This window comes from Pseudopodoces humilis, chromosome 23 (assembly GCF_049639895.1).
Source record: "Pseudopodoces humilis isolate 2021_Gansu_Grassland_sample_001 chromosome 23, ASM4963989v1, whole genome shotgun sequence".
Lineage (NCBI taxonomy): Eukaryota > Metazoa > Chordata > Aves > Passeriformes > Paridae > Pseudopodoces > Pseudopodoces humilis.
In genome coordinates, this window is record NC_142222.1 from 1,582,491 (window position 1) to 1,596,494 (window position 14,004).

Sequence of the window (14,004 nt, forward strand, 5' to 3'; positions counted from 1 at the left end):
GGAAAATGCAGAGTGGTATTGTCAGGCATTGCTTAATATTAATGACAGAGATCTGGGCATCGGAGAGAGCTGAATGAGCACAACTTCATTTCACCATTCCTCATTTTTTTTCCCACATTTTTTTCTCCCTTCCTTTCCTTTTCTTTGCTGTCTCCTTTGTTATTGGAAAGGCCGTGCAAGGCACGGGGCCCTCCGGCCCTAAACCCGCAGGAATCAGTGGCCACATCCCTGTTTTTCAAGCCATTGGAACAACATCCAATTTCTACAGCCCAGGTCCTGCAGCACCCGCTGAACTTTCTGTGGGTTCAGGGTTTCCAGGGGCTGGGAGCTGCTGCTGGAGCCGCAGTGAAACCTGTGTCCCACGCTGGAGGTGCCTCTCCTGCTGCTGTCCTTCTCCATCCTCCTGTCCCCACCCTGTCCAGGGAAAAGTCGGGAATCCCACAGCAGGGAGGGCAGCCCCATTTGCTGGGGGATTGGTGATAACGAAGGGCTGTGCCCATCCCCAGCCCAAACCAGCCTCGGGCTCTGAATTTATAGGGGCAAATCCACCCCAGCCCAGCATCCTGCGGCAAATCCTGGGAGCTGGATTCGATTATTCCTGTGGATCCCGTCCAGCCCAGGACTCTGCAAAACGGGAACCTGGAGCCCGCAGGAACTTTAGGGCTGGGGAAGGGCCACGAGGCCCAGCAGAGAGGGACAAAACCAGGAGGAGAAATCCTGGGAATCCCATCCTGGGATAACCCCTTGGATGGGGCTACAACCCCGAGCCCAGATTTCCTGAGCTCCGGGGAAAACTGACCTGGGGGAGCCAGGGAGGGGCTCGGGGGAGCCAGGGAGGGGCTCGGGGTGTCACACACAGGTGACCACCGGCCAGAGGTGCCCATGAGCCCGGCCCAGCCCCCCAGGGCAGCCCCCGCACCACGGGAGGCGTTCCCGAGAGCTCTTTGGGATAAGGTGATTTATCCCATTGTCACCCTTCAAAGGCGCAGTTGGTGCCCATCCATCTCTCCGGGGCTCTGTTTGTCCGGAGGGATCCGGGGACATTCCCGGGATGAGCCCGGTGCCCGCGGGGTCCCCAGGGATGCTCCCGGGGCTGGGCGAGAGCCCTGAATTTTGAAGGCTGACCTGAATTTCACCTCGGCCCGAGCTCGCCCAGCACGGGAGGTGAGAGATGCGGCAGCCGGCCGGGGCTGGGGACAAACTGCGGTCCCTTCCTGGGATGCAGGGGGTGACACGGGGGGTGGGAAGTGCCACAAGCCCAGCACAGCACCCTCTGCCCCACAGCAGCACTTTTTAATGATGGAAGTTCCTATCAGTCATTTTACAATTCAAAATTACCAACTAAGAGGTGGTTTGGGTTTTTTTCCTCCCCCCCCGCCCCCCAAGGCCGTTCCAATTTCTCCCAAATGCAGCTACTTGATTTTAGTGTCAAAGAGATTTTTCTCTCTCTCTCTCTCAAGTTGTTTTCACTTAAAAGTAATAAAAAACCTGAAGTCCTGGAGCAGCAGACAGAATAATAAGCAGTCACTATTTAGCCACAGAATAACCTGAAATTCCTCCAAGGAAACATATTTGCCACTGAAAAATGCTGAAAAATTCTGTGTGAAAGTTTTTCCTTGACATTCTATTGGTTTAGCAGAAACAGGAGAGCAATCTTTCCCCATCACTTTCATATTCCTTATTTTCCCTTCCCTCTCTCTACTCATCCCCAAGAGCTTCCTCCAGGATGGGAATTGTAAGGAAAAAAGGAGAGGATTGAGCAAGGAATTGGGAAGCACTGGGATGTGGGGCTGAAGCAGAACCCTGAGGCTGCCACTTGCTTTTGTCTGGGTTTTTCCCTCCTCCCTGCCAGCCCAGCCTTGTGCCGAGGGCTCTGTCACATCCAAATCCATGGAATTATCTATTACAACACTTCAATATTTATGACACATTTCTCCTGGATTGCTTTGTAAATCATGGCAGAAATAATGGCCTTCCAACTGAGAGCCACAATCGACCAACAGGAAGTCAGGACTGTAATTTAAAATATATATTAAGAAGTCCTTAAGTGAACATTTTGCTTAAATTAGGAGATGGGCCATGATTCAAACAATAAGGCCTCACCAAAGAGAATTTCCCCAGCAAATCAGTGCAGGCTGCAGAGGAGACTCCAGGGGTGCAAGGCAGCAATCCTGACCTCCCAAGGCTACCTGGAAATTTAATTTTTCATCATTTTTTTGTTGTCAGGACTTCACCATGAGCTTTGTTCTGGTGAGGGCCAGTGGCTGTAGCCCAGCCCCAGTCCCAGGCAGAGCTCACCCAGCTTTTCCCAGTCTGGTTCTCACCCTGGATCACGGCATTCCAGTATTTATGAAGCCTCTTTTCAATAATTATCACGCTGTTACATTGGTGAGTTTCTTGACAAGTTATTAAATCATAATTTCTAATTTAAATGCCAGCTTTTGGCGTGCATGCCTGCTCAGGATAAGCTCATTTTCATTTTTATTAAACATCACCTATTAAACACAAGGAGAATTTTCTTAGGAATAACAGAAAACACCACAGGTGTCTTATTTCCCAGCTCATGTGATGGTTTCAAAAAACTCCCCAAACAACACACCCACAACGAGGGAGTTGTTCTGTGCTTAGGTGGGGACTGGGGGCTGCAAAGACCCTTCTGGGGATGAGCAGGGGCTGCTTGGCACCTTCCCGTGGGATTTAATCCTTGACAAACCCCCAGCTCCAGGCTCTGCAGCCTCCCATGGGGCATCTCCACCTCCCAAATCCGAGGAGCACTCACAGAAATCCAAGGGGCAGCTCAGGGTGTCTGAGTTAGACTCCAGTGCCCAAAGCTCTCAATTTCCAGGGATATTCTGGAGGCTCCTGACGTGGCAGTCACATCCCAGTGCCGCCTTATTCTTGGCTTTTCAAGCAGATGGTCAATTAATTATGCTCGTTTGGTGTTTATGGTGCCTGGCCCTGGGCTCAGGGTCCCAACTGTGTCCCCCACGCCGCAGGGACAGCCCCAGTGGCACTGCCAGCTCTGTCCCAGCCAGGGCTCCCCTCCCCAGCCCCTGGGCTCTGCAGGTCCAGGGGCTGTGTCTGCACAGAACCCACAGCAAACCCGGTGTGTGCTGCAATACCACATGCAAAAAGGGGCCCAGGCAGCTGTTTTAGTCTGAAAACACAAAATAAAAAGAAAACAATAGCTCCAGTGCGAGAACCCTGTGTGAGAGGATGCTCAGAAACATCCCTGGGGATGCAGTTCCCAGCTTGGCCCCTCTCTCTGGGATGGATTTGGTGCTGAAACCCTGCCACACTTTGGGACTGATGAGAAAAGGAATTCCCCATTTCCCCCCAATGATTTCCATCTCCAGACTGCACATTCCCCGTGATCAGACTGATTAGTTAAATAAATCATCCTTACCTGAAGATAATCCATTTACGCTTTTTAATTAAACACAATTATGACAATTTGTTCTGCCTCCTGCCAGGCTGCCTGTGCAATCGAGGCCCAGGGTAGGAAACTTTTGTGGTTGTGTTTCCCTCCAGGCCAAAGATCCCAGCAGAGCAGCCCTGAAAGTGCCACTTTGGGTGAAGGAGCTGAGACTGTCGGGGAAGCAGCCACAGGGGGAGTTTGGGGAGCTGCTTGCGCTCCTGGGGGAGCTGCTTGTGCTCCTCCTGCTCCTCTGGAGCATCTGCAGAGTCCCTCCAGCCTCACTTCTGGGGCTGCACATCCCCCTGCCCAGTGCAAGGTGCAAACACAGCCAGGACATTTCCCAAACCATTGCCACGTCCTCATCCCAGCCCCACAAACCCACGGCCCTTTACTCTGCCAAGGAATTTTCTCCTGATCAACTTTCCTCCAACTCGCTGGCCCCGGAGTGAGAGACAGAATGAGCCCTAATGAGAGAGCTTAAATAGATGTTAGAGACCTTGCAGGTATTTAAGGGCCCTCTGCAGCCCCTCTCCCCTCCCCTGCTCAAGTTCAACTGGCAGTGAGTACAGCAGCCTCTGTGCTGTTTGTTTTGGGTTCAATGGCATCTCATTTACACGTGTTAATTGCAACTAATTGGCACTAATTGGATGAACAGGAAACCCTCTGGGAGCACTCATACCTTTAATTTGTAGTAAATATCATTAATTAACATATGCTAATTAGAGCCAATTAACATTGATTAAGGGTTGCCAGCTACTTGGAAAGTACAACTATCCGTGTTGTATTCAGTCAGCACAAAATGCCACGCAGGGTTTAAGGATGAGCCAGGAGGCAGCACCTGGGAGCTCCCCTGGCAGCTCTGGGGGAGCTCTGGGCTCCCACCCCTGGAAATGCAGCCTGGAACTGCTCAGAAGCCACACAGATGCGGCACTCTGTGATGCTTTAGTGGCTGTGTGCAGGGGTTTGCTCAAAGATCACTTGGAGGTCTTTTCCAGCCTTGGGGATCCTGTGGTTCCGATCTGGCAGCCTGGAGCCAGGAGTGAAGCTCCAAGGGAAGAACGGCAGAGTGGCACCGTGATGGCAAAGAGCCCCCAAGACAGAGCCCCAGGCAGCCCCCACTGCCCTGCAGACCCCCGGGCTATCCCTGACCACCAGAGCTCCGGGGAGTGCCGCAGGGGAAGGTGAGCACAGCACCCCTCCTCTCTCGGCCAATTTACAAGCAAACAAAACCAGGAGAGTCCTGATAAGGGCATTTCCCTAAAGAGTGGGTCCTTCACTGGCCTTTGGCACCCAGGCCCCACCACTGGGCTGCCAGGACAGCCCCAAGCGCACTCAGCCCAGGGAGGGATGGAAATCCGGGATCTGTCTGCTCTGCCAGCCACGAGGAGCGACCTGGGGATGTCCACACGGCCATCACAGGAGGCTGAAGTTCAAACACCTCTTGTTCTCCTAAACCTTTTGCTCTGAAATGATTGCTGGCCTGTTTACTCGGCTGTTTACCATTTTATCATCTGATAAACAACCGCTTATCAGTTTGTGGGGAAGGATGGAGAAGCGAAGTGCTTAATCCCAGCTAACACCTGGGAGGAGACGTGGTCTGGGCTGACACTGGATCTGTTTCCCAATTTACATGTTTTAAAAGGATTAGCTTCTAAACTGGGGAAAACAGAGGCCGTGGTTGAGACACCACAGGGAGAGGATGTGCTGTGAATTCCCTGGATTTTGTCTCTTGTCTCAAACAGGATTTGTTGGCAGAGGGGGAAGCACGAGGGGCTGTGTCCATGTGCTGTCCATTCCCTGCTCCTACAAACATTCCCTGCACAGAGTGGGGACACACAATTAGCTCTGCCTCTGATTGCAAACCCACCCCATAATTTGAGGGCTACAATTAAAACCCAGGGTTTGAGGCCCCTCTGCAATATTTTCACTGTTCATGTCACAGACTGCCCAAGGGAGGGTAGAGGGTGGAAAAGGGATGGGGAAAGATGCTGCAGCCCAAATCCCATTCTTTTGGGATGCCCCAAAGAACCAACACCCACCCAGGAGCTGCAGAGCTTTGGGACCAGGCTCGTGACCCAAACCCTCCCTTAGTCCCCAGAGGCCATCCCAGCACAACACCACGGCAGAACTGCAGGATTTATGGCTGTGCTTTCTCCACCACTCCAAGAGCTGTAAATTTTCCAAGACAGACACAGGAGGGAAGTGCTGATGGAACCTCATCCCCTCACCTTTTGTGGAATTCAGGAATGTTAAAATCCCTGTCCCCAGCCTGGATGTGGAGCAGGACCAGCACAGAGTCCCTTGGGGAACAACCAAGATTCAGTGCCTAAAAATGGGCTGTGAAATTTCGAACAACAGCAGCTGGGGAGGGGGGACAGGGACATCTGAGAACCTGAAAATGTATTTTTCATGATTTTAATAAAAGAGCAGCATCAGTGAGACATTTAAAGAGGAATCAGAAAGCTGATAGGCTAAAAATGTCATCAAAATACAGACACAAATATTTCTATCTATGGGCACACAGCCTGACCCTCTGTGAGGATGTACTCAGTAATCCAGTCCCAGCTCCCCTCTAATCACACTGATCCCACGGCCCAGGACTCCTAACCAGGGCTTTAAATCAGAGTTTACAGTATTTAGGAAGTGTTGTCAATAATGTTTACAGTGAAATAATTACAGAAGTGATTTTAATTTATTTTCATTAATGATAATCTTATCAAGCAATTAATTAAACCCAAGTAAGGGACACAACATTGTTTGGTGGTTACACCCCAGTAAGCAAACAAGAGGAATAATCACATTTCCAGCAAGGCAGAGCAGCAGCCAGGGAGGACCTGGGGCACTGCTGCTGCTCCAGGTGTGTCCTTGCAAGGGCTGGATGTTTTTGGGGTGCTCCTCACCTGCTGCTCCCCATCCCCTCCTCACCAGGCACTGCTCAGCCATATAAACCCCCCTGGCACGCACTTGCCTGCAGAAAAATGGTCTTTTTTTTTCTCTTGGGACTGCCCAAAATGTCAAAAACTTCCCTCAAACACCCCCCCAAATGCAACCTCAGCTCTGGCTCACTGTGGCTTCTGACCCCTCACCAGGTGAGGGGTGATCAGGCTTGTACCAAACAAGGTGTGAGAAATTCAGGAATATTTGACAATAATCCCAAGTGGGGATTCCTTGGTGAAAAGAAACAAGTTGAGGAAATGACTTAAATGCTTGCAAATTCTGCATCTCTTTTTGTTTTACGACAGCCTCAGCATCCCTCTGCCCATACAACCCCTTCAACAAACATTATGCATGGGATTTATTACAGATGGATCCTATTTACTGGGGATTGCAGTGATATATGGTGTTCCTCCATCAGCTGAGCAGTAAAGTATATTGTTCTGACCCTTCCACTCCCTCCATTTGCCTAAGACTCCAGCCACTTGATATTTTTCCAGTTCTGACATTTCAAACATGCAATGCCATATGTATTGCCACTTCCAGGTAATTATCACGTAAAATTAGGCTGGTCTTGTACATGAAACTAGCAATTAGCCAAGGATTGAAGGTCAAAGAGATCTCATTTATAGAGTCTCTAACAAAATGTTAAGTGTAAATGTGTGTCAGATGGTCCAGGATGCCGGATTATATGGGGTCATGACAACGGGGCTGAAGTGTCATCAAGCACGATGTAACCAGTCTGTTGGGCACAGCAGTACAATCTGGGACTTATCTCTCTCAGCCTTATCAGAACCTGAGCTAAATCTAGGACACAGCCTTGGAGGAGTTTCTGCAGGAAGCAGGAAAATGACTCGCAGCCCATTGTTTCCCTGGGAGGGCTCTGAAAGGAGCTGCTCCTCACTGCAGCGTGTGCTGGGTGACAAACACCATCCCTGCTGTGTGCTGGGTGACAAACACCATCCCTGCTGTGTGCTGGGTGACAAACACCATCCCTGTGATGTGCTGGGTGACAAACACCATCCCTGCTGTGTGCTGGGTGACAAACACCATCCCTGTGATGTGCTGGGTGACAAACACCATCCCTGCTGTGTGCTGGGTGACAAACACCATCCCTGTGATGTGCTGGGTGACAAACACCATCCCTGTCCCCCAGGACGTGGCCCAGGCAGAGCAGGACCTTGCTGGTCCCACTGGGATGAGGGCAGGTTTAGTTCCAGCCATGGCCAAGGAAGGGCAGCTGTGCCATGAGGAGGTGAGTGGGACATGCCAGGGCTGTGCCACACTCCCTGTCCCTGTGCCACACTCCCTGTTGGGCTCCATCCCAATGGATTCCCTGGGAATGCAGATCCTGCTCCAGCTCCAAAGGGGCTCTTCCTTCCAGGAACAAATCAGCCACCAGGCCCATGCCATCACCTTTTAATGCCATCAGAGCAGGATTATGCAGCAGGCCCAAAGGCATTTGGGACCTTAATCAGGTGCTGATTTGCTCAGCCCCTGGGGAGATACCGGCCTGTGTCTGTGTGGATGCAGAGCCTCATCCTGCAGCTCCAGGGGAGGCAGAGCCAAGCTCCTGGGGACACCGTGCCAGACCTTCCCTGCCACCTCCAGGAGCAGACAGGAGGATTTCTGCTCCTTCCCCAGGGCCTGGGAAGGTCTGTTCAGAGCAGAGAAGCCAGGGATGCTTCCAGGTGAATGCATTTTCTATTGACCTCACCTAAGTGTTTGTGGCTGGAGTCTCTCCCAAAGCTGATCCCTCTGTTTTTCCCTACCCAGTACAATACCAACCCCCTTTCCAAAGGCACTTTGGTGAGCAGACATGGAGCACGAGAGCCAGGCCAGTGGAAGAGGCCTGTGCCAGGACTGTGGCTGAAGGAGATCTCCTTTTCCAACACAGAAAGCGGCTGCATCCCACTCAGCTGTCCAAAAGTCTCTTTGTATAATTTTCCTCATTCTCACCTGTGTAATGTTTATCCTTTCCTCACTCCAGAAATAACACAAAAATGTCTTTTCTTCAACAGCCCAAATGCTTTTCAGTGGGATACATCCTCCATCAGCGCTGCCAGCTCCTCCAGATCCTTGCTGGGCATCACCCCTAGCTGTCACTAGGCCCCCATTCCCATTCCAAGGAGTGTTTTCCCAACACTGGGAAGTGGCAGATGACTCTCACACCTCCCCACCTCAGGCAGACAGAGAGCTCACAGCATTTCCCTTGCCAGTTTCTCTCCCTGTGGCTCCCCCAGCCCTCCCTTCCCATTCCCTGAAGGCCATCACCTCCTCCGCTCCCGGGGCTGTGCCCTGACTGCCAAGGGTGCTCCAGCCCTGCCTGGCATTCCAGCTGGAGCAGAGGTGGGCAGCGCTGGCCCGGCCGCTCCCGGCGCTGCTCCTCCTGCACCGGGCTGGGGAGAGGCCGGCATGTTCCCCTTCCATGGAACCCCAGTGCCAGAGCTTTGCTAACAGGAGTGAGGGAGGAGTTCCAAAAGAGGGGCCACGGCACCCCCAGGGGCTCCCCTGCTCCTGTGCTCCCTCTCCTGCAGCAGCAGCATGGGAGGAGGGATGGAGGGATGGATGTTGGATGATGGATGGCTGGAGGGATGGATGGATGGATGGATGGATGTTGGATGATGGATGGATGGATGGATGGCTGGAGGGATGGATGGATGATGGATGGATGATGGATGGATGGATGATGGATGGAGGGATGGATGGATGGATGGAAGGATGGATGGATGGATGGATGGATGGATGGAGGGATGGATGGATGGATGGAAGGATGGATGATGGATGGATGTTGGATGGATGGAGGGATGGATGGAGGGATGGATGGATGGATGTTGGATGATGGATGGATGGATGATGGATGGATGGATGATGGATGGATGGATGATGGATGGATGGATGGATGGATGATGGATGGATGGATGGATGGATGATGGATGGATGGATGGATGGATGATGGATGGATGGATGGATGGATGGATGGATGGATGGATGATGGATGGATGGATGATGGATGGATGGATGGATGATGGATGATGGATGATGGATGGACGATGGATGGATGGAGGGATGGATGGAGGGATGGATGGATGGATGGATGATGGATGGATGGATGTTGGATGATGGATGGATGGATGATGGATGGATGGATGGATGGCTGGAGGGATGGATGGATGGATGGATGGATGGATGGATGGATGGATGGATGGATGATGGATGGACGATGGATGGATGGATGGATGGATGGATGATGGATGATGGATGGATGGATGGATGGATGGATGGATGGATGATGGATGATGGATGGATGTTGGATGGATGATGGATGGATGGATGATGGATGGATGATGGATGGATGATGGATGGATGGATGGATGGATGGATGATGGATGGATGGATGGATGGATGATGGATGATGGATGATGGATGATGGATGGATGACGGATGGATGATGGATGGATGGATGATGGATGGATGATGGATGGATGATGGATGGATGGATGGATGGATGGAGGGATGGATGATGGATGGATGGATGACAGATGGATGGATGGATGATGGATGGATGATGGATGATGGATGGATGGATGGATGATGGATGATGGATGGATGGATGGATGGATGGATGGATGGATGGATGGATGATGGATGATGGATGGATGATGGAGGGATGGATGGATGGATGGATGATGGATGGATGATGGATGGATGGATGACAGATGGATGGATGGATGATGGATGGATGATGGATGGATGATGGATGGATGGATGGATGGATGGAGGGATGGATGATGGATGGATGGATGACAGATGGATGGATGGATGATGGATGATGGATGGATGGATGATGGATGGATGACGGATGGATGGATGATGGATGGATGGATGATGGATGGATGACGGATGGATGGATGATGGATGGATGGATGGATGATGGATGGATGATGGATGGATGATGGATGGATGGATGATGGATGGATGGATGGATGATGGATGGATGGATGATGGATGGATGGATGGACGATGGATGATGGATGGATGATGGATGGATGGATGATGGATGGATGATGGATGGATGACGGATGGATGGATGGATGGATGGATGACGGATGGATGATGGATGGATGATGGATGGATGGATGGATGGATGGATGGATGGATGGATGATTGATGGATGGATGGATGGATGATGGATGGATGGATGGACGGATGTTGGATGAATGGATGGAGAGAGAGATGGGTGCTCCCTGTGCCCATGCACCAGATCCCATGGTGCCACCTCACCCTTCCTTGGCATCCAGACCCCGACCCAGACCTACCAAAGCCACACAAAGGACAGCCCCAAACTTTCCTGGCTCTTCCCCTGCGGCAGCCCCGGCTCTCCCTCCCTCCCCTCCTGGCAGCCCAGGTCGCGGTGGCACTTAGCTAAATTATATAACCGCAAACAAAGTGTGACAGCTTTATTTGTAATTATACCGCATTTAAAGGAACAAGATGAGCTTAATGAGTTAATAAAGTGGCTGCCTGTCAAAGCAGGGGCTGCTGTGCCTCGGCGGGTCCCACACGGGGCTCATGCATATGGAGGGTGCCCGGGTGCCCCCGGCCATGGCAACGCGCAGGTAGCAGCCCGTGGCCAGCTGCCCCCGTCCCACCAGGCTTGTATGAAGTGAAGACTTGTGAGGAGCGAGCATTTTGTCTCAGCACACTTGACAAAACAAAGACAACTCACTCCTCTGGTTTCATGCCACATTTTTTATTCATAAACAAGCTGTTGGCTGTAAAGACATGATAAAACTCGAGCTCAGAGGAGGCTGGCGAACATTTGAATGCAAATCCTCAGCTGCTACAAATCCGTCCTATTATTCAGCCGATTTCCCCCCTCCCCTCCCCATTTTTGTCTTATGCTAAGCTAGGCAGGATCCCAACCAGAGATATGTGATAAACTCTGGTCAATGCAAAGAAAGGCACCGGCATAAAAATTCAAAGGCTGGCGGGGAGAGGGGAGGCTCTGCGGGGCGAGGGAGAGGAACAAAGGCCACCCTGCTGCCGGGGGCTCTCCCAGGGTTTAGCTCTACATGCACAATTTGGCTGCTTGGGAGCTTTTCCCACCTTTTCCTGCCCTATCCAGGTAGTTTATTCCCAGAGGGGATGAATGGGGTAAACTTGGTCAGCAGAAGGGCAGGGAGGCAGCCCAGCTGCGGCTCCGGCATGGAATAATCCTGCTCAGAGACAAGCAGGGGGATGGAATGAGAGGAACTTTGGGGTCCCTTCCAACCTAAACCATTCTGTGGTTCTATGGAAAGCAGGAGCTCCCAGTCTCAAGCAACAGCAATACCTCATGGGAAAAAAAAAATAACCACTAAAAAACATAATATGGATTGCTTTTATGAGCCGGAAATGAAACAGGAATTTGGTATTTTCCATTTTCACCCCCAAACTTTCAGTGATTCTCAAAAATTATAGCACACACAGACCCCCACAAAGAGGCTCTCTGGCTGCAATTTTGGGCTGAGAAAATCAAGTTTCAGGTTAGTTGCAAGGCTGATGCTGAGTGGGGAAGAGCAAGGACACCACAGGGTGTCCAGGACCTCAGTCTGTAAATTAAACCCAGCTCTGCCAGAGCCCCAAGTACTCTGTCCCCACTGTTTTAAGCCCAGATGTTTCACCAAGCTCAGCTCTGGAGCTTAATCTGGCTTTTAGGCTAGACCTGACCTGGCTCCTATGGACCCTCTGCCCTTGCAGATATTTGTGGAAGTCTTTTAACCCTGTTTTCTCAGTGAGCAGGGGCTGACAGCTCCTCACCCCACAAACCCCACGGCGGTGAGGATGGCTTGTGGCCTCGTGCAGAAACAGCTTTGCCCTTGGCCATAACAGAGGGAATTTCCTCAGGGAGAAGGCAAAAAGTGGAGAAGAGGAGATACAGTTCAGAGAGATGAGTTTTGCATGATAATTGGGAAATAAAGAAACTAAAAGTTCGTGGGAATTCATTTGCATGAGACCGCAAATGGGAAAAAACAAAGAGATTATTTCATGCAGCCTCTATCTAATAAATTATTTGGAGAAGAAAATGCCCCAGAGGTCGAGATTGTGAGCAGGAGGGCTGGGGGTCACTCGGGGCTGTGGGTTTGCTGCTCTGGATCCTGACTGATAGAGATATTTGCATTTCTGGGGTAATTCTGCAGCAGGAGGAAATCTGCTATCACGGCCTTCCAGGACACCCTGAATCCTCCACAGAAATCATTAAGCCCAATCCTTTTACCTCCCTGCTCAACAAACAGGGCTGGTGTCACACCCCAGCTGTGCTCCCACAAACACCAAACAACGACTGATTTCATTTTGGGTGGCACCTAAAGCAGGGTGGGCAGTGAGGATGTCCCGGTGCTGGCTGTATTTGCTGGCAGCGTGGGAAGAGGTAAATGCTGAGCTACAGCTGAAATCAGAGCCAGGCAAAGCACCCACAGGGAGTGAGGGACCCCACAAAAATCACCTTTCATTCTCTGAGACAAATGACGAGGCACAAACTTTGATTTTTGTCAATGCGCTCATTATTCTTAAGCATTCAAGCAGTTTCTGGTGAGCCCAAGTTGCACGATGGGCTGGCTGGGCATGGAACCCCCTGGGATGGGCATTGCTCAGGTAGGGGCTGGTCCCTCAGGAAGGTGAATTCCCCTCCTGCAAACCCTTCCTGTGCTGGCAGCAATGCATGGACACCCTCCAAGCACATCTGCCTGGGGTTCTGCAGGAACAAACCCTTCTGTGAAGGCAAAAATCCCACGGTGTGATCACTGGGGGAAGAGGCAGAGCAGGGTGTGAGTGGGGACACCTTGGGAAATGCTGAGAGAGGAAAGGAAAATACTGCTGGGTGTTTCTGGCAGCTCTGGCATAGCTGGGAGAGGCCCCAGGGCAGGACAGGTTTAGGTGTGAGTTTAATCTTCAACCTGAGTAAAAACACAGTGTTGGGCCCTCTGTGCTCCCCTGGCTGGAGTTTTTAAGGTGCCTCTCCCTGCAGAGTGGCACCAGCAGTGCCTGCCTGGCTGGGGGAGGCTCTGGGGGTGCTGAGGTTGAGCTCCAGGAGGGAGTGAAGGGATGGTCCTGTCCCAGTTGGGCCAGGCTCTGCTCCCTCTCCACACTTTGGGCAAGGCGCAGGTTCCTGGCCTTGGGATCGGATCAATGCAAGGCCCCTGCTCGTGGACAAGAGGAGAGACTTAATTCTAATCTGTATTGACTGCACAGAGCTTTGGCTGCCAATTTGCATCATGGACTTGTCTGAAACAATGATGTGGGCCTGGCAGGTTCTCTCACAGTAATCCATAGCAGGGGCAGCGTTGCCAGCGCTCCTCGAGGCCCACACACACAAAATGCACATTTAACTGTTGCAGAGGCACTGCCTCCATCTCTGTCCACCTTCATCTGCAGTGTGCTCACAGCCCAGAAACGCTTCCAGTGTTTGGCAGCAGAATGAGGCCCCTCTGCAGGGAGACTTTCCGTAAGTTCTTATCCTAAAATGTTTTGTTGTGGCACCTCATGTCTGAGGAACCCCAAGAGAGGCCAGCTCCATCTCCTGGCTCCTCCAGCACTTTAATTTCCAGTTTACTGAACATCCACAGCTTTTGTTTCTTTAAAAGCTGAAAAATTGTGATTGAGAAAAAAAA